At 39.4% G+C, this 22,394-nt stretch overlaps 1 protein-coding gene across 1 annotated transcript in view; it reads right to left on the bottom strand.

Annotated features, from left to right (window-relative positions):
- The window catches only part of ZNF804A (zinc finger protein 804A), a 160,663-nt gene that overhangs the window by 12,346 nt on the left and 125,923 nt on the right, over positions 1 to 22,394 (bottom strand). The window lies entirely within an intron of this gene.

Here is a 22,394-nt window from a genome sequence, read left to right as displayed (position 1 = left end):
GATGAGGAGACTGCAGTGCTGCAGCCACGGGCATCAGTGCCGGTTTTGGTGAACAACCGGCCAGACAGGGAGAGCAAGGCACAGGTCTGCTCCTACTCCGCCCTGCCAGCCAGCAACAGCAGCATTAGGCCGAGACCATGAAAACATAGGATATTCAGTGCTACATGCGTGTCCTAAATCCAGCATGAGCTTCCGCAGCTCCCGTCCTATCTCTAACTCCATTTGCACCCTGAAAGGAGCTGGAAGTCCATTGCAGCTCCCTCTTGCCCTTCAAAAATTTGCTAATTACCTAAACATGGGGAACATGGGTTGGTAGTTCAGCGCTGTCATGGAGGTGGCACGGAAGTGGCATTTGGATTTATTTAAAACAAGTTAAATATTTCTTCCCTCTAAATCTGTATATGATATAAAACATGTTTTTAATTGTTAAGAAAGGGTTTTTTTGGCTTGTATTCAGTTTTTTAAAAAAATCTGATTACTGCTTAATACAGGGATTAAATATGAGTATTTCTTAGCTGCCGGTGATTATTCTAGAAGCTGTGCTTCTAGAGAAATATAGGGGAAAAATGTGCTTCCAGAGAAATAGGGGAATATTCCCCTTTCTCTGAATACTACATGACTGCTGTCAATATACTCCCTGTTAACTGAGATGGTTTATTGCTTCTTTATGTGAATTATGGTATGACAAACAGAGCGACAACATACTCATTAGATGAACACTTGTCACACCAAACCAGATTAGTATCCTTTCGCAAAGAGGATTGAGCTTTATCAATTATAAATAATAACTGAATAGATCAGAGCTCTGGTAACACCTGTAAACGCTCAAACGCGGATGATACATGCCATTTAAAGCAGAAAACATTGCTTACTAAGATGTAAGATACACGTATTTTCCTTCTGTCTTTGGTGGTTTGTGCGGGCATATATATTTTACCGTTCTGCAGTGGGAGACCCCTTCACTTTACACAGCATGACAGGGCAGCATCTCTTCACTTGTGCTCTGTTCTGCAATTCTGCATACTTTCCATGACCATATCTTTCATATTATTAAAAAAAAAAAAAAAGAAAAGAAAAAAGAATTTCTCCTTTTGTAAAGATTATAGAAAAAAATTAAAGCTCCAAGAAAAAATACTCTACTACAAGAAGAACTTACCCTGTTAGTGCTACAGGCCTTCCCTAGCGGAAGTTAAACAAGGCAAGTTATTTCCACAGAAAGAAATGTCAAGACTTCTCAATGAAATTAGTAATTCAACCACTCAAATAAGGAGGCTAAGGAAGAAATTAGTAGGCAATCATTTTTTTCATGCTGCCAGTATGGAATTACTGCTATAATGTGTTCCTGCAATAGAAGAGGAACAGGGCAGAATTTTAACAGCAGCCTACAACTGCTTGATGGGGAGTTACTTCTTGCTAGTGGCAGGGAAAGCTCCCCTGCTCGGGTGGTGCGGCACCAGAACACATTACCTACAGGGACTGTGTCATCTCCAACCCTGCAGAAATTCAAGACATGGCTGAAAAAAACACCATCTAACTCGATGATCTTGTGTTGGTGAGCAGGAAGCCAGCGACTCCTTCCAACCACCATTTTTACGATTTCTGTCTTATGCAGTGAGTTATCTCATGTCCTCACTTTATCAGTGTATGGACTACATTGGCCACTCACTTTGTTTTTAAGAGGCCTTTATTAAAGAACATTGATCTATAGCTGGCTTATGAATAACTTTCAGTTTGTTGCATGTTATAAGCTGCCTCTGCCTATAGCTGTATGCATCTCACTTTAAGCTGCAAAATTTAAACCTTTTCTTAAAAACTGAGAGCTCTGCAAATTTGCAACAGAACCACATTTTATATGATCAGATATTAAGCCCTCCAGATGACAAGGAACATGCAGGTTGTGAATAATCCTTTTCCTCTCCTATTTCTACCACGAATTGCAGCCGTGCCCTCCTGATGGTCTTTTGATATTAGAAGAAATCTAACACACACAATATAGATTTAAAAATAGCAAGTCCTTGGAGCCCACAATATTGCTGAATAGGTAGAATCAGTTGAAGTGAAACTTGTGCTCTTTTGCCAGCACTTGTCACGAACATCATCCCAGACTGGGAGGAAGTGGGGATTAATTAAGAGAAAGGGAAGGTTGGGACTGCTTTACCTGCCTGTCATGGGCCCGAAGGGAGGCGGGTGATTGGAAGATGAGATTCTTCATGATTCGGGGGATTTTTATTAACTTTAAATGAATTGATGTAATGCAAATGTTCACAAACAACTATAACTTGCTCATGAGCACACTTGAGCAATACGCAGTAGTTCAGTTTGTTGCATAGTCTGCAAAAAAGAACTGTTGCACCAGCTTTTACATTGAGATCCTACAAATATATATTAAATACAAGGATTACGTTACACAACTGAAAAGTCACATTGGTCTTTTCTACTTTTGTAATATAAAAACTGAAACTATTTTATCATGAAATATAATTAGTTTTTGAGACTACTTCATACTCGTATATGAAGCATCTTTCTTGTAAAGTGTCTCGAGTTCAGTTAGATTTTCCTATGTAAGTTCATGGGGAAAAAATAAATGAAACTTGAGCTGAATGAAAACCAATACCAAACAAAAACTTAATTGTTTTCAAATTCATGAGGAAAATCAGAATATTAAATATTTTGCACGCTTGCACCTGTAATATACATGAAAGCTAGTTATCTTTGATGAAGATGTTACTAATTACTCTTGATTAGGTGACTGCAAAAGATACACGCTGGAGCAATGGAAGGAAAAATAAATCTTTCTTTGCTTTCTATTCATTTTAACGCTTTTCCTTCAGAAATTATCTGCCAGAAACAAACACATACTTCATTACGTGATGATTAATGCCCTTCCCAGCATAATAAGCCTCATGTTTCATTTGACATCGTTCTGATGCCTGCGCATCTTCTGCTCCTTTCCAGTATCCCCTGCTGCAGGATTCAGATAGCATTATGACTTACAGTTGAACAAGGCTCCAGGACTTTGACAAATAACAGGTTATGGAGCATAAATTAAGACTTTTGTTGCTTTTGTTTTAAGATAACTATGTTTTCTAAAGTTGACTAAATGGCCGCAGCGTTGCCATTGTGCAAAAACATTGGTTTAAGCCTGCAGAATTGCTGAGCGTTGCATACTGAATATTTCACTGTGATAGCTACTAACCACGTGTGTAACAACAGCCTGATCTTATTGCAAGCTGTAGGATATTTTTTTGTTAGCTTCAGCAAAAATCAGCTGAATACTCCATAAATATTAAAGCCAAGACCAAAGAAAACAGCATAGGAGTACAGAATTAGCATCTCAACTATCAAATTAATTTTACCAGATAATGAAAAGAACATAAAGCTGACACACACTTGTACATGTGGAAAGTGGTTACATGTGCTAGTCTCTAAATTAAAGGTATTTATTTTAATGACTCTAGGCTTAATTCTACTTCTCTTGAAGTCAATGGAGAAACTCCTGCTGAGCTCAGGGAGAGCAGAGGTTTTAAATTCACCATGGAAATTTTAGCAACACTTAAGGAAGCTTCTTCAGTCACAGAGATTAAAGACAAGATCGGTACACGTCACTTCTTTAAGGATCACTTTACCTTTAAGTCTTTAAGGATCACTTTACCTACACCCACTCCTGCACCATTTAGGATTCTAATTCAAAAAACCATATGCAACATTTTAAATCCTGTCAAGAAATGGTTATTCCAATGGTTATTATGGACAACCCAGCACGGATCGTTTCAGACATCATGTGCCACTCCCTGGTCCCACAGCATTATCCGTCACCTTCCTTTCACTCCAGCAGTGAAGTTTAAGCATCTAGAATACTCTTTCTGAGCATAGCACGTACAATATTTTAAAGTTTGACAGTTCTGCTGCAACCAAAACACTCATTCAGTGAGGCACTGCCTTCTGATATTTTCAATCACTGAGTGCTAAATGTTGATGACTGCTTTATTCTTTGGCCATTTACAATTTCCCACGCATAAATAACGAGAGCTCTACAACATCCCATCTAAACTCTATCCAGAAAGCTTTAAGCTATTGGAAAAATCCCCATTTCAGCAGCATTCATCTTCAATAAATCACTTCACAGGAGCAATGACTTCCTCACCAAGAACTTCTTTCAGAGAAAGGTCACCCCTACACCTCTTTGGAGAGAGACTATTGGATTTCCCTTTAGAATGACTTTCCAGTGGGAGATGATAAGGCCACAAAATGGATGGCTCCATCAACACACAAGCGTTGGATGGCTCAGCTGTTAAAGCTGTCTTTTGCTCATTTTGGAGACTGTTTTGCTGTTTTCCACAGGAATAACATACTTGGCAGCTCTGAGGTCTTTGAGACTTCATCCCACAACTCTTCACTCCAGTGTTCTCCAACACCTACTGGTGTCTATTGCGACCCACCAGCTTTTCACCTTGGTCAGAATGGTTCACTGGGTCTCCAGCACTGAAGTTCTCTGTAGGATCATGCTGCTATTCTGATTATTCCTCCTTCTTTACTGAAGGAGAACACCATCCGTTCTACAAGCACATTAAAAATTGCAAGCAGAAATTTTTAGTCTATGTTTTCAGCCTCTTTGGTCACTGACTTTTTAGGAAAGACTGCCACGGAGACTGAAATGAACCTACCAAATCTTGAATCTTGCCAGTCTCTACAATGTACACAATGACTGAAAATGAGGAATTAATATTTACAGTCAGGTTCTCTAAAGGATATTTTCCAAAATCCTTGAAGGATACTCTAACAACTCTGATGGTGCTGAAGGAGATACCTGAATTCCCTCAAAGCGAGCTCTTTATTTTAATTCTTTATGTCAGAGCTAAATCACAATCACTTTCTCATATCAGTTTTATATTGGATCACTGAGCTGTTCAAGGCCTCTGTTCACAAATTGCTTCTCATCAGCAGGATCTGGTCCTTGCCAGAGATTATCCCAGGGCCATGACAAGCTTCTTCAAAGAATATATAAAATTTGACCAATGAAAATTGAGACAAGAACGGGCCTTTGCAAATTTTGACACATATCTCACAGCCACAGCTAACTGGCACAGACAAAATCTGTTATCCTTAACCCAAACTTTAATACTATTCACACAGACTCCTCTGAGAAAAACACAAGATTAAAGAAAAAATTATTAAATATGAAGACTGCATCTTGCAAGGCAAAATGAATTAATACCGTAGTTTGACTTATGCTTTAATTTTCAACTATGCAAATGAAATGTGTTGTAAAGTAACTTTGGTAACATACCACTGACATTACCATGAGTAGTAGATGTTGGTAGCAAGTGGTTATGAGACCATGTCTCTATGTGTGTCTTCTACTGCATCATTGCTTTTGCAGACCGAAATATTAGTAACTGTAGAGCAAGGATGTATGTGTCACCACACTGTGTCAATAAAGTATTAAGTTATCAGTAAACCACAGCGTGGAGGTTGCAGAGGGAAACCAGGACTGTAACACAGATCCCCCAAAAAGACAAGCTCAAGGTCATAGCAGGGGCCTTGGAAGTGGAAGGAACGGGATGACAGCAGGGTCCCAGGGCTATAAACAACTCACTAGTGTTCAATTACTGCTTGCTAAAGGAATGCAGCTCTAAAATATGCATAAAAGTGGGTTTACGGATAAAAAGAAAATTAAGGAGCATCCAACATATGTAAAACACTATATATAGCAAATTTCACTACGGTATGCAATTGGGAACTACTGGAGCACATATTTGTGTTAGTAAATACATTAAAATGACCCCAAACGGACCTCAGAGTGAGGAGAAAGAAACCATCAAACTTCACCCTCTTCCTGGCAAAAAGGAGGAAGAAACCACCAATATCAACATCACACTCCCCCATATGAAGAACTCGTCATGCTGACAACTTGTAATGACACCTCCCTTTTCTTCTTGGGAGGACCGTAACACCAAAAAAGGATCAGACACTAGAAAGCTTACATGTATCTGCATCATTATCAGGAAGGAGCTCTTATAATTGGGTAATTTGGTTTATAAGCGCCAGTATCATTGTAACTGGCCTAATAATAATTCTTTCAGTAGGCTGTTAGGACTAAACTAACAACAAATTCTTGGCTTTGCACATCAGCTGTGTTTCTTTCACCCACATAACTGCAAAAGGTGTTTGGTCAGGTACCTCAGCCTCGAGAACCAGCTGAACACACAACAGAGCTGATGATAGATACAGCAGGTCCAGCTTTTTGTTTTAATGTAACCCAGAAGCAATTCATGGTAATAATCTCCTGCCTCAATCAGATATGAAACCTTCAGGAAATAATTTGCCCTTGATTAAGAATCTCTAGGAAATTAATAAAAACAATAATTAACTAATAATGTAAAGCTCATTACCAAATGGAAATGCACCCAAATCTCAGTCCACATTCTTAAAGGCAGAAAGCAGCTCCTAAGGAAAATTGACAATATTCTTTTTTTACCTTTTCTTTCCAATGACAACAGACAGGATAGAAATACATCCACTCTCACACACCGGTTCTGGTTAACAGGTGAGCATCACACGAGGAAGACAGCGCAGAGCACTACCTACAGTGCTGAACTGCTATATGCTCAAGCTTTGATGAAAAGAAGAAAAAGAAGCCCATAAAAAGCTATCTATCTGACACATAAATAACAGGGGCAATTAACTAGGAGGACCTATCTGTATCTATCTCAGCAGAAGATAGATTTAAAATGTCTATACTCAACGTGAAGGTATTGCTGGATAAAATATTGCCACAGAAAATGGAAAGTAAGAGCAGAAGCTTTATCATCTCAAGGTCAGCGTAACTGTATGTTTAGGGAAGTAAAAAAAAAAAAAAAAGTGCCTTACTCTCTTTCCCCACAGCAAATTCAAAAAAACAAACAAAAGTACTCTACAACTAAGAACTAGCGGTGAGAGCTATTTGAAAGCCTTGCCCACTCTTCTTACAAAGACCAGAAAAAATAATCTTATTCTGAGAACTCCCAGCCCTGCAAACAAACCTCTTACCATCCTCAAGCGCTACACAAGCATTGCTACAGCACTCCACAATTAATAAGTATTTACAGACCAGATTCTCTATTTTTGCACAAGATTTACACTATTCAGTTGAAACAGGTATCTTTGTTGGTCTTTAATTTGGCAGGAGAGCCCTCTGGGTGATCACCATATTTTTCTGGTTCTGATTCACAAAGTTGTTTTTTTAATTTTGTCAACTACATGAATCTCTCTCTTTCTAGAAAATCTTACGGGCATTTTTAATGAAGAACAGAGGAAAACCTTTCCACAAATTTGGGTTCAAATTTGTTTCTATACTTCTTTTCCTACAGATAGCTACAAAAAAATACAGAAGCAAATAATGACATTTCCTTCTATCCTACCCAAAATTTGGCTGTTCTCTCCACAAGTTATCTCCCATGGAGACCTAGATATTTCAGATACCTGCTCTCAGTCTTCACAACGTCCCTTAAAGTAGGCTGGTCTTAAAATTTTACTTCTGCCTTAAGGTTTCTACATTACTGCTCCAAGATTTCTTAGCAGTGTGCTGTAGTGCCCTCTGGGCTGGGATAGGAAAAAAATCTGTAAGACACTTGTCTTTCCCTGCCACATCCTCTCCTTTTTTTAGCAAAATTGCCACAGAAGATGTTAGGGAAGGTTAGAAGAACACAACTTTACACAAATGACACTTTTTTTCCCTCTGCAGATCTTGGATATATTGTTGGAATTCTCTCTCTTAATCGCATCAAAGTGACTCATCCTTTATGAAAGTCTTGAATCCATTCATCAAATTGTCATCCCCAAAAACTGTTTCTTGCCTGCTTGTGTAGGATGCAACTACATAGGCACAGAAAGACTCAGAAAGGCTTAGAAAATTTCTCAAGTTCCAAAGCTTAGAAACTTTCCGGAAAAAACTTATGCTTTTACCTCTAACACAAATATGCACACATTAAAATGTCTTCTAGTTCCAGTAAAAACATGCAATTCAGCAGAGAATAGCATTATTGCTATTATGCAGTACGTATGCTGAAATAACTATTGTCCTTACCAGTGTGCCACAAAACTAGGCTACATCAGCACATGAATGCATGGCACACCAGGTGGTGAGTACATTTATAATTGAAGGAAAGCATGGCCAAATAGGCTTCAAATAAAGACAATCAGGAGACCCATACACCATTTCTGGCTCTGACTCAGATTTATTGTATGGCCCCAGTTGCAAAACAAAATAGCCTGTCCTTCAAACTCGGCCTGTAAAATCGACTTAGTGTGAAGCAGCTGCCATGAAAAACATCGCACAGTACTGATACTTGATCTGATTTCTGATTTGAGAATATTTAGAGGGAGCTGCAATCCGCATGACCCATTTCATGTTGTTTTGTGTTGTTACAGAGGCACAGAGACGCTTACGAGTGAGAATTAGCTACAGATCAGCAAAGTCATAGATCATTGCTAACATAAAGCAGGAGAATGGTTCATAGTTTCATCATTTAAAACACTTCTTCAGATGGAGCAGCAGACAAACATCTGACTTATTTCAGGACCATTTGCCATTTCACGATCCTGCAAAGGCAGCTCCAGAGCTCTGTGTGTGCACCAAAACCTGCACCTGGACTCGGTAGGACCTTCCCAAATTTTGAGGAATCGGGTCCCTGGGTAAGCTGCTAGCAGACAACTAAAGCTCTTTCTTGATCCCAATGCCCAAATTAGAGCAATTTGTATTAAAAGAAATAACTTGCTAAAAGATCACTGAAGATGGAACTAAAGCAATAGCTACTTAGTTTTAATAAGTTAGTTATAAGTTATAGAGTGTTTTCTATTCTCATCAAACCTTACTAATGTATAGCACTTTACTGCATAGAGATAAACTGAATGTAGCTATACCTTGAACTAACATTTTATGCTAGGGTTTTAGCACTTTTTTTTCTCTAAAATTTAAGAAGCGTAATCAGATCCTGGGTGAAAAATTGCAAATGGCCGTCTTGCGAAAGAAAACCATCTTTTATACCGACAGACTTCCAAAATGTATACTAATGATTGCACTGAAAAATGGACACTAAAAACAAAATGTAAGGACCGCTTAAGTAATTTTGCACAATTTTAAGTACCTCTTGTATTAAAATATTAGTATTTTGCAGTGTTAAAACTTCAAGCTTTCGTTCAATGGGTAAAAGATGGTGAAGTGTAAGAACAAAATCACTGAAAACCTAGATTTGGATACTTGACTTCCCACCAGAAATTCAAAGCCTTCCCTGAGACACTGTGTATACACAGCTGCACCTAACACAAGCACAAGGTGGGTCTATTCATCAAATGCACGCCCATGTAAGTAATGAAAGTCCCCAGTACTTCTCACTACTGAAACCAGATCCAGTGTTTTCCAAAAGGCAATAAAAGAGTTCTGATACAATTATAGGTAGCAGTCTCACACCCTTGCAAGCAGATACATCAGCACAGCTTCGACTTGCTTTCCTCTTTTAACAGATGTTGTGGAACAAATCTCGTGTGCCTACAAAGAGTACACGTTACTTTGATGCCGTGAACTCTCATTTCTGCCTGGGGCAGTATCACTAACAATAAATCATTCTGTTTGAAATTTCTACTGACCCTCAAGACACCAGCTGGCATCCTGTATGCAGCACATCTGCAATCTGTGTCCAGACTTCTGCTTAGTGCCAGTGAAAGCACTGACTCTCCCACTTCCACTCTGGAGGAATTCTCCAGCCGTTAACACGTTACAGAAGAGCTTAACTCTACCCACCAGCAGCAAAGAAATGGCCAATGGGATGTAAAATTTAGGAAAGACTAAGCCATGTTACTTTTAATGTCCATTCATATTTAAATTAGTTGGTCCTTCCTCTTGTATGGCTCCTCAACTATTTCTGGTCTTTTGTAATGGCCCTCTGAATTGGGTTTATGATGGAAGCGTCTTCCATTTCCTCATTCTTAATCTTAAAGGTAATGGGACAACCTGGGGCAACAATCATATTTTCTAAGAACTGGTCTTTCTAGTCCTGCTCTTTGGGGAGACAGAGTTGGCAGCTTGGTTCTCCAGGCTCAGCCCAACTGGAACATGAAAATGAAGCTCTAATTACTACTGATTTTGATAGTTTTGCCTTTCACTCTTGAAGATTCTGAATGTAGTGAAACCATTAATTACACCAGCTTAACAGAAGTTATTCTACTTCAGAGTCAGCGTCCTGAAGAGGAACAGTTTATTTGCCTCTCCAAGTTACTGTGTGTTCCCCACATTATTGTAACTTCTCCCTCTGACCTGGAAGATGGTGAAAAACTTAGATTCTACAGCACATCAGAGTAGTCATCAGAAAAAAAAAAAAAAACCACACCAAAACACATCAAACTCTCCCAAATAATATTCTGCTACTGCACTTTCAGCAAGTGGAAGTGAAAGCATTGCCTTTAACTTGTGTTTTCTTCAATGTGATCTGATTAGTGCCAGGGTAATTGCACTGTTCATCTGCTGACATGTAACCCAAATGCAGAAACCAGTGATTTCTGGTGACTCAAGTACTCAAATACAGACAGTAGTATTTTTCCTTACTCAAAACCTATCTTTCCGATAGCAATTAATTCCACAGTGTAACAATTGCTTTTTATTCTTTTCCAGGTGCTGGGGCTGTATGAATGACCTGTACCACGTCATTCATCAATGAAACACAACTGCTCTTGACTTAGAGGGCGGCAGCTGTCTGACGGTGCATACCAGCTACACTGAACGGTGAGGATGGGAACAGAAGCCGCCACTATCATCAGCTGAAGCTGCAGGGGGGATTAATGTAAGAGAATCTAATTACCTGCCTGGATTTTGGTCAGTGGCGGAACTGGAGTTACCACCCTTGCTCCTAAGAAAGCAGTCTGGGAACTTCAATTATCGTGGTGGTCAAGGTCTCGGTTTTATATCTCGAAGGCAGCAACTCCAGCAACACAATTATATTGCTCCAATACCGACTCAAAGGAAGAAGTGCCACCCGTTGAAGTACTGTCATGTCCTGCAGCACATAAATGTTAATTAGCGGTCTTTTTTTAGACATTATGAGATGCTCTAGTCCTGCACAGTGTGAGATTTGATGAGAGCACTGGGTGGTATAGCTAATAAATCAGTTTACTGTACAACCTCATTTCTTTAATGAAGAGCAAATACCTGAGCCTTAGTAAAGCAAGAGCCCCAGGCGTACACTTGCAAACCAAAATGCTGGATTTAATTTTTTTGCGTTCTCTCTGAAACAGGGAGCACTGACCTACCGCTAGTCATTAGAGAACGCTCTCCTGTCAGGGGGCAACGCTAAGCATAAACTTTGATGTCAGAATTAAAAAACACAGAAGAGATGAGTGGCAAGGCCATTATGGGAGAATAACAGTAGAGGTACCGTTTTCATAAGTGAATAACTTTTAAAAGCTGACAAGAGCTGTCAAGGTGTCAGGCCAGGAGAAGAACCAGCACAATTAACATATACTAGGCTTCAATCTACTGGGAGGGAAAAAAGCAGGATTTATTTTGGACGATTACAAGTTAATAAATGGAAGTGTCAGTTCCTCTGTAGAGCACCCATTAAAGTGTACTAAAGGCCAAAACCTTTTACAATTTCTGTCATGGTAGGCAACACACTACCATTATTTCATATTTCAAGCAATTTTATTGCCAATGACAGCAGTTACAAATGTACAAGAAAATATTTTCCTTAGCAGCATACCAGGCAGTTTACTTTGCAGAAATCATCTGGCTCCCAGAAGTGACTAGTATTTTAGATTTTTATTATGAACACTGTGTATTTTATTTTATCTTTTATTTTCCAAAGCGCACACATATGAATGAGTGCTTGAAGTGAAGTGCTCAGGAGGGCACACCATACCACTTTACATCCTCCAGCAACACACAATCCCTGGCTGGGGAGGGAAAGGCACCTGCTCAGGGTGCCTGTCGCTGCAGGGAGCTGAGCAGACTCCTGCATGCCTGCAGCCGCTTTCCGCGGGAAGATGAGCTCTCCCCTCAATAAGCGCAAGGGCAGGCAGGGTACCACTCCCTCCCTGACCTCACCAGCTGCCCTCGTTTCCCTCGCTCCGACTCCCCATTTAATTCAGACCTTGCACAGCGCGCAGAGCCATTAACTTGTTTGCGTGAGGCTCACCCCAAGCTCAGAAACATGCTTCTGCTTTTTTTTCCTTTCACTTAAAAAAAAAATCAGAACAATGAAGAACTGGGTTGGCTTCACCTGCAGAATCGCTCACCCTCTGCAGTGGACCAAGAAAAGATACGTACACTGCTTGAACCCTGCTATTCTCAGTTGCCTCCTTAACAATAAATTACAGATCAAGTATCTCCAATTCAGATGGTAACTCGAGGGACTTGCAAACAAAGGAGTCAAACCTCCCCATGCATACCTACAGAGGAAGGCACAGAAGCCCCTTTGTAGTGGTGAATCTCCATTGTACGATGAGCAGGTAGAGAAGCTGTACTCAAATGAGGACATAAACCTTGAATTTTACCTTAAATCCCCTTTAAGGGAATAAAAAGCTTCCAAACCCAGCACTTTTTAATACACAATCTTTTCTCCTCACTATTGCTTAAGGAAAATGATATGACATTATTTTTGCCTTGTTGATCTTCCTGTGAATCCAGGCAGAGAGATGAGTCATTAGCTATTCTAGCTTCCCTTTGTTCATAGCCAGGCAGGTGTGCAGAGGCAAAGCAAGATATGCGAACAGTGCTTGAAAGGAAAATCCGCTACCCGCAGAGTCATTTCGAAAAGAGTAGCTATCATTTAAGACGCTATCTACCATTATTTAAGTAAAGTAACCCCCCACCTCATCATCATAAGTGAGGTTATTCAACACCTACCATTTGAGGGCTGCCCAGCTTTCATCATTGTAAAACCTATTGCTCAGCTGTTACGAGAGCTTTGCTTGGACAGCCACTCCTCCTCACTCTGATTTTTTTTGAGTTGAGAAAAAAAGAAAAAGGATCCTAAAATAGGCTTGGGTATAGCATATGCCTTGCAGGAATTCTGGCATGGGGTAGATGGAAATCTGCTTCAGGCCTGACCTATTTCTAAGCATCTGAACACAAAAATCTCCTTGCAAATATTCCCTGTATTTTTTTTTAGCTGTTAATCCCCCAGTGATTTCGCCTGCCCCTCAGAAACCTTCCTTGCTCTTTGAGATCCAAGTTGAACTTAGTTATATTGGGTCTGGCCATTTGAAGATGTTGGCAGTGTTGGTCACTAAGGAGTAACTCAGACTAGAGCTTCCACTGTGCAAAGCAAACACCAAGTGCTCAATGAAGAGGTTACAGCCTTTGTAGGTAAAGCAGATGTGAGACAGGTTAGGAGTCAAACGTTCTTATTCAGTGAGCATATAACGCTCATAGGTAGATTATAATAATTTATCTTAGATGGTATTTTTAATATATTTCTCATTATACAATACGTAACTTTTAACCAACCTTCTATAGTAGGCTGATGCCAAGAAAATACACTAATTGGGGTATTCCTTAGAAATGCAAATCGTGTAACTATGGCCAGAAATGAGGGAAGAAAATGAAGTAACCCCCACCAGTAGCATGTGTCGTACTCACATCCAAACAAAGGAAAAAAGAAAGATTCATTAAGCAAGAAATGAATCTTGAGGTGGTATAGAAGAAAAGTCTCCTGCTGGGGCAGAGAAGTGGGATTGCAAAGAGACATGAGACAGAAGGAGAGGTGGCAGCATCCTCTGTTTCACAAAGCCGAAGAAAAAGAACCATTTATGTTAGCTTAATGCTTGCTTAGCAAAAGAGAGTGAAAACAACTAAGGGTGAGTTTCATAAGCACCATTTTAATGCTTCATTAACTTATTTTACTTTTTATTTGTGAGTTCATTTTCAAACCAATATAGCCTTCCATTTTTTATCATACCTAGTGACAGCACTGTCTCATACCACGCCTTTTGTCCATGAGACAAAGACTATTGATAACCTTAAGTATTCTTAAACAAGTGCCCTGCTCTTGTAATGCTCACTGTAACCAGTGTGCCTCCAGGAAAGCCCCCTTGGCCAGGGGTACAGCTGTTTTTCTTGCAGCCAGGAGTAGGGGAGAAAGATGCACAGAGGTGAGGAGGAGAAGACCTGATCCTTAAGGGAGTCTGTGATAATGATCCCTAACCTCTGGTCCCGTTGTAACCCCTCTCTTCCATGCTATCACTGTGAGTCTCTTGCTTTGTTTACAGCTCTCATTACAAGCAATTTGTAGGCAGATATATCTCTCTGTAGTTATAAATCATGTAACACAATGAGATCCCGTACCAGATGTGAACTTACAGGTGCCAGTGCAAGAATGCACTTAATAGCTATACAAAAATAAACAAAAAGGTGGTTAAAAATAAATAAATAAAGATCAGCATTAAAGAAGGTGGAGGTTTTCATTTAATAGATTTTTTTTTTTAATTTTCTTGAATTTCAGTGCTAGAAAAGGGAAGGTGGGTTACAGGTGCAGAGCTAACCTTTTGTGTTCTCTCTTGGTATCATTAGGTATATCAAGACTGCATATCAAGACAACAGCAGTAAGTCATATCAGAGAAGCCAGGCATTTAAAAGTAGTAGCATTAATCACGAATGAACTTGAATTAATATTATTTATTATTTTTATTAAAGTATACCATGGGTCTCTTGTCGGTTCTAATTTAAGAAAAGATGCAACATGCTGTTGGAACAGGCAATTCAAGGAAAGAGAAGGATGCCTGCAAGAGGGAGGCACGGTCACATAGTAGATGGTTTGTATTTATACTGTCTTCTGCAGACTGAATGTCTTAAAAAATTAAAATATATCATTCAACCAAAAGACATCAACACTTCCAGTTGTTTTATGTTGAACCACTACTCTTCTGCCACACATGGAGACTTCAGAAGAAATTGAAAGGTCCTTCACAGAATTCAGGTTTGTCACAAGGATGTTTGTCATGAACAAGCACGGGTGAAAGCACAGTGAGAAACTAGGAGGTATTACTGGAATAACAGTGTGGTATCCTTGCGATGAAGGAAAAGGCTCACCTGAATCCAAAATACAAACAGGACTGAAGGCAGGGGCACACTTCTAGCTTTCCTTTCCACTGACTCTTGAAATATTCTTAAATGAGGGCTACTGCCTGTGGGCCAACAGAGGTCAAATGAGACTGCACTCGCCCAGTCTCTCCCTACAAATGCTCACAGAGCCCTTATTTAAGTCTGTCTTACTTTATTCATTTGCAGTGTGAAGGTGGGGAAAGTTTAAATTAGGGAGTCACTCAGACCTCTACTGGACAGCTGTAGTTGTAGCACTAACTAAAAAACAAACCGAAGCAAAAGCCAACCAGCTAATCACTGCAGCTCAAACCCAAAAAGCCAAGGACAAACATAGAAGAGGCTCTGCAGATAAATTGTTCCAAGACTGCATTGACTGCACGTGGAAAAAAGAAAAAAAAAACCAAGTTCCTATTATAGACTTTGCTGAATGCTCCTAGAGTGGTTCAGGAATTTGAAGACATTTCTGTATAAGCTGCTACTGAACTGCAATTAAAATATGCGGAACAACAGTAATTATAATTTCCAGAGTAGCACTAGTCTGCCTGAAGAAACTACAGTGGTAGTCGTCTGCTCAAGGCATACAACTTTCCCTTAGATGTACCGTAAGTTAACCCCTGGCTCTGCAGAGGTCCCGATGTCCTACTGCACGCAGCATGCATGCTGAGCAGGAATTATCACTTGAGGGAAACCAACTATCAGGTCCATACAGTTTGTTTGCCTCATCACATCTCTTCACAAAAGGCAATGCTGATTGCAACACTATGTTTCGTCAACAGGTCAGAACCACCACTGAAAAAAGAACAAGCGCTTTCTGAAATGAATGAAGGATTGATTTTGCATGGATCAGCAAAGACTGCAATAATTACCCTAAGATTTACTGTGGCTTGTACTGAAGAGGTTGCGCTAGCAGAGCTCCTAAGAAAAAAAAAAAATCCTGAAACTTTTTTTTTGGTAGCAAATAGAAAGCTGTAAGGTGGCTTTTGCAGCATCAGGCATGGAGTACTAACCATTCACATGCACCACTTAACTGTTTAGCAAATTAAATCATGTTAATGTCACCAAAAAAATGATTCACCTTGAGAGGCCAGAATTTAATATATTACTAGCAACCCATTAGTTTCTCCTTCATTTAAGAAAATTTAAAACTTCATTGTAAATACCAGTTTTCTCTATGATCACTGACAGCTCGAAACCACGGAGTAACAAAATGCTTTTCATATTATTCATTACTTACACTTAATCTATATTCTACTTGATTACTTTCAGGACAGCAATGGAACTGCATTTGGAATTTCTGAAAATTACAGAAAAGGTATTCTGTTGATTGGTTTGAACTTTGCAGCAATAATAACGCTTAAATTAACTTTGGGAGATTGATTCTGTTAAGGAATGAATGAAAATAAAAAAGAATATTTTTCTTCCAGATAATTGCTCAGCTGATCTATAGCCTAATACAACAAAGCAAGTGATAGGTAAAACTATCATCTGATCTCCAAGTTTGTATAGCACAAGTTTTTAATCATTTCTCCCCATCAAAACACTGTACGCCAAAAGATGCATTACAATATGCATGATGCCTCAGGAATCATGTACTGGAACACTGTATTATTTCCTATCTTCAAATCCTAATTATTATGTCCACTCTTATCTTAGTGCTGAATGGAAAAAAATATTTTCTTTTGCACAGTGTTGGCCAAACAGCAGAAACCCGATAAATGCTGATGTGGTAAAGCAAAGTTTAAAATTAGCCTCAAGTTCAGCTAAGTTACATGTAGAAAGTTTCACAAATTGATTTAAAAAGACAAAGCTAAACTGAGATCTATGAGTACCGTTTTAAAATAAAGGGTGAACCACACAACAGGAGAAATGCTTGCCAGGGAGATGTATGGAGTAAACTGTGTTTCTTCTTGTCCCTAATTCTTCCCTCCCTTTTTGTGTCGGGGCTGTATTCCCCCCCCCCCGCGGCCCATGGAACTAACTTGCTCAATCTAGATTTGGAAGGTAATAATAAATGAGCAATGGGTGGTTCAATTAAATTTGTAAATTTTTTTTGCATAGAAATATAACATTACTGATTTATCAGGTTATCAGACTGATCTGGATATTGAAAAGGACAGAAAGGAGAAGGCTGCAATAATTCAAAACAGAAAAAAATTAAAGAACTGAGGATAAATATCAAGTTTCTAAAGTCAGGAAGGATTGCAGCTGGGTAAGGCTGCTCCTGTGTTAAAGAACAGGCTCCTTGTGAAATCAGAATTGTCAGTGCAGGGGGTTAATATTCTGTTTGCAGGCTATCAGTGGGACAGACAGGGTATATACTTCTCTACTGTAATTATGTTTGCTCTAAAAACACTTCTTCAGAAAAAATAAATCAACTGGTTAATCAAACATTATTACAGAACAGAATTTCCCAAACATGAAAACCAGAAAACATTACGCAGTATCTTTTCTGTTAGAATTACTAAGGCAGGAACATAGTGATATGTCTTTTTTGGTAATGAGGAAACAGAATGTTAGTTGGCAACAAAATTGGATTTTGCATTATTAATATTTTACTCAAGAATATCCTCATCTAACCCATCAGTACAAGTTTTGAGCTGAAGAGTGCCTAAATACTCTGTTACACTGATAACAATCAAGAAGCCAATCTCTGGGATTAAATTTTATAGGTAAATTAAAACTGGAAGGAAAACAGATAATTTTTTTCTTTCATTCAGGAAACAGTGTGTGAAGTTTCTCCCTAAATATATGGAAATATTCATAAATAACAGAACGTAACTATTTAATTTTAAAATACATTCTGCAACACAGAATACAGACTATCATTTGCAGCCTTCCAATGCAGACGCATTACTAACAGACCAGCAAAACACGTTCCAAGTGGCTTTGTGCCCTGATGCAATGGGACTCTATTTCCCCTTTTCCTGAAGCCTTCCAGTTCCCACTAATTATCTTCCTGCACTTCACTCTGTCTACACCAAAACCTACCCCAAACCACCCATCCCGGGGCAACCCCAGAAGCAGCACTCTTGGCAGCCTACCATCCAGAAACAGGCTACCCCTTGGAAATTTCTCTCCAGCATTTGCTCTGGGCATATCCTTACATTGCAAAGGAGCAGAGACCCTCATTTCTGTTTCCCTCCTCCTTCATGGCCCAGTGTGGTTCTGTTATGTTGGCAGTTTTGCCTTTCTCTTCAGAGTAACAGCAGCAGGTTTGGCTTGTTGGTTTTTTTTTTTTTTTTTGGTTTTTTTTTTTTTTTTTTTTTTTTTTTTTTAAAGGAGTTGAGAAAGGAAGCACAGTGTCTACTGCAACACTCTGTTCCAATGCTACCAGCAGTGCTGAGCTGTTTAATAGGTCTGGTGATGACCCTTATTAGTATTTCTGTCAGTATAAATGCCTAAAACTTAAAAGGAAAGTTTTTACTAAAATACAAACAAGCAAACCCTAATCCAACCACAAAAGACCATTAAATAATGCAATAATCATGGGAAAAAAATTGAAATACAGTGATAAGAGCAGCGTGTGTTTGGAAGAGGAGGGGGTCATTTTGTGGTTTTATGTGTATTACAAATATATGTATGTATATGAACACACAGCTGAACATTGTTTGTGTTCCCTTAATATTTAAAAAGGCCACAAAGATGACTATCTTTTCCTGAGGAAAAAAAAGAAATATAGGAAGAGATGCCAAGTTACATCCTAGGAAAGCAATAATAACAGTAAGAAAGAGCTACACAAGATCGATTCAAACAAGTTGTTTACATCCTCATGTATGCTTGCTTAACATTCGGAAAGTTAAGACTGCTTGCCCATAAGGACACACTGAGATGATGCTCTCTTCTAACGTGAGAAACAAGCTGAAGTAAGGGAAGAAACATAAAATTTCTCCATTCTGGAAAATTCAGCTGCAAGAATCCTATCTGATATTAAAAGTGATAAGTCACTTAGCTCCAAAGAAGAGAAAGCGCACTGAAACATATTGCAAAGAATTATTTTCACTTGCAAGGAATGGAAAAAATGACGCTGCAAATGCTTCCCACCCCAGTTTCCTACAAGCTCCATCCAACGGCACGCACCGGGTCACGCTTTCCCCACCAGGGCATGAAGCAGCTGGCACTGCAGCTGCCTTCCTCCTGCCCATCCCCACTCTCCCTGCAGAAAGACACCTGCCCTCTCAGTCACACAAGACACCGTGGGCTTGGCACCGAGACATCCATACGGGCGTTTTTCTGATCCAAGACCAGCCTAGGCGGTGCTTGAAGAAGTGATTTATTTTATCACTCTCAGGGATTTTCACAGCCATAAATTCTCACCATGGCCTTCTTGTCTATTTTGTCGTATTAAGTAACCCTCCTGGCTGGGCTCAGAGCACAGCAAGGTCCAGCAAAATGCAATGCGATGTCAGGCAGCATGGAGCTATAGCAGGGGCTGCTGACCGGTGGAAGAGGACAGGACCCAGCTGAGAGCAGCTGGCGTTGGGCTCTGCCTCCAGCCTCCCCTCTCAGGCACGTCTCATCAAGCAGAGCCTGGCAAAGCCGTCATGAAACGAGCGCTGTCTTGCTCAGCATTGCTCCTTGTGATCCCCTTCACCATCACTCTACCAGGTAATCAACTCCAGCTTATCCACAGGAAAGGCTATACCTATACCTAAAACTTGAGAAACAGAAGTTTTAATATTTTATGAAATCCCTTATTGGTGAACATCCCCAAAACTCTGACCCACTATATATCACGTTTGTTTTGCTTATAAAGCAAATCTTCGGAATATTTTTGAAGCTCTTAAGGTTTTATTCTATACTACAATAAAACTATTTATTAACATACTGCTCTAGAAGACGACACTTTTTTTGAGAATTGTTATTTCTGTATTTCCAAGATGGTATACAACATGTTGCCTCTGTCTTCCTCTGATTCAAATAGCTCCAGTGGGACCCAACTTGCAAAAAGCAGGTCTGAAAAAAACAACATAAGATACTGTTTGCTCCCAGTAAACAGTTAATTTCTTTCACTTTGCAATTCTCCAAGCACGTGTCACATTTCCCTTCAAACAGATATAAACTCTTTGGCTATGCCAGAAGCTGCAGATGGCCTGTGAGCAGATCCACCGCAGTGCCCTGAGCTGACCTACTCGTGACCAGCAGATGCACTGCAGTGCATCCCCTGCAGGCACCAACCAAGTAGAAGAGATAGAATCTTTTCTTTTTTAAGAGGGAATAACTCTACAATGAGATTTTTTTTTAAAAAGCTGTAATGATGACCACAAGGATTTGCTGCTTTGTTTTTAAATCGCAGAGTCAAACAACTGCTAACCTCCAATTACCTTTGCCAAGAATACTGGCATCCCCAAATGTGCTATACTGCTCTTACTTTATACCTTATATGCTTCATACTTCATAGGAGGTATACCTTTAGTAAAAGTACGGCTTTATTATTATCGTTATGCCTAACCACACCCTTCCACTTCCGAATTTCTTTTTCTTCACCCATATTCCATGAAATATTTAGTCAAACACATAAAGATGTTCAAAGTTTGGACTTCTGATTGGCTACAGATTGATATTCTCTAACCTATTTGGCATTGATGTCCTAACAAATCTGCAAAGAAGAAAAACATGTAGAGAGGAGAAAAACGTAAACAGGAGAAATCTGCGTTTGTAATAGGGAAATAAGACACCTACTAATTTAGTCTTCCTGCATAATTTGTGTTTTAGTACTTCCATACAATTTTAAATACATTTTTAGAGCAGGGAGACCATTTTCATCCGGGGAGAGACAGTTTGAGAAATGACCTCTGATTCTGTGGAGAAAAATTCCTACTTACAATGTACTTACTTGATTGTATTTGCATATCTAGCCACAAATACATTAGGGCTATTAATTTTATTTTTCATCACAGCTTTTTTTGTTGTTGTTTGATATTTGGAAGAGCACTCCTGGGAGAGGAAACAGCACCAAGCTCGGGTGCGCTGCCATGATAAGAGGTGATTAATCAGAATTTCTGGGATGGAGAGGAAGACTTTCAAATATAGGAATAAAACCACTTCGTTCTTGTAGCGACAAAAGTCTCTTGAGGAATGACTGATGTAAGGGACCTAGCTGTGTGATCCAGCCTTCTTCACTGACAAGATGAAACAACTCACCGACTGAACGGCTACGAGACGAAGGTCATTCAGAGCCTTAGACTTAATGCTCAGCCACATTTATCAAAACCGCAGCATTTTGAGGAACACAGGCAGGATTTTTTCACCCTGCATGAATACAGCACTTCAGAGAGCTCCTCATGCGCTTCCAAATACTTAAGAAATGTTGCATCATCATGTTTTGAAAGTCTTGGCATGGGTCTCAAAAGCTGCATTCCGTGATTTTAGACCATCAAATAGCAATTCTCTCATTACTATATTAAATAATAGCAGTTCTGCCTTAGTTACATTTCTCTCTGTATTGAGCCCAGAACATTTTTTTTTTTAAAGACACCTGCATTGTATTTTGGGTTTTTTTCTTTTTTTTTTGTCTAGGCTTTCAAAGCAAAGAGTTCATTTTTCTCCATTACCGCTGACTGCTTGCAAGTTGCTTTTCCAGGACTATTTCATAAAGGCTACAGATATTGTTCTCCAAACCATATTGTCAAAGCTAAGAACAAGAAAACACTAACAGAGGCAGTTAGATCTTGCAACACTCGTCTGAACTCCTTCAGGTCCTAGGAAATAAAGTTAGTTTTGCCCTATTCCTATCCTTTCTTTCTGGACCGGTCAGAAGGACCTCATACTATCTCAAAGCGGGTGTTCAGAAGCTGTAAGACACAATAAATCAAAACACAACCAACCCCTGACAGTACAAGGCTGTGTACTTCCATCCAATGGAGGAAACCCACATAATTATAAAATCTTCTGTTTTAAATCCTGTAAATTTTCTGTGCTAGCAATCTTTGAATCGATGGAAAGAAAATCTTCTACAATAAAACTGAGGTACAGGAGCTGTTATGAACATTTTCTCTGATAAACCATCCCATGGCTTAGATGGTGTGATAACAGAATGCTCAATTAGGATTAAATATGGCTTTTCAGAGCAGCTGGGATGAACTCAGGTTTAGACAGAGCTCTCATGCATTTGATCATATAGAAACCACTGTCAGGTGCTGGAATCACTGAAACTGAACTGGCTGCATATGCTTACAACTATCCTTGGATCATGGGAAGCTTTTTGTAGTAAGTGCTTCCCCTTACCTGTCCATTATTAGTAGAAAGGTGTGATCAAAGGGAGAAAGTTAGAGAAAAACATGAAGCAAAATCCAAAGACAGATTATCTGTTCCTCTCACCCCTACT

This window comes from Pygoscelis adeliae, unplaced genomic scaffold (assembly GCF_000699105.1).
Source record: "Pygoscelis adeliae isolate BGI_AS28 unplaced genomic scaffold, ASM69910v1 Scaffold7, whole genome shotgun sequence".
Classification (NCBI taxonomy): Eukaryota; Metazoa; Chordata; class Aves; order Sphenisciformes; family Spheniscidae; genus Pygoscelis; species Pygoscelis adeliae.
Note: the sequence above shows the minus strand (reverse complement) of the source record. Positions and strands in the feature narration are given on the sequence as shown.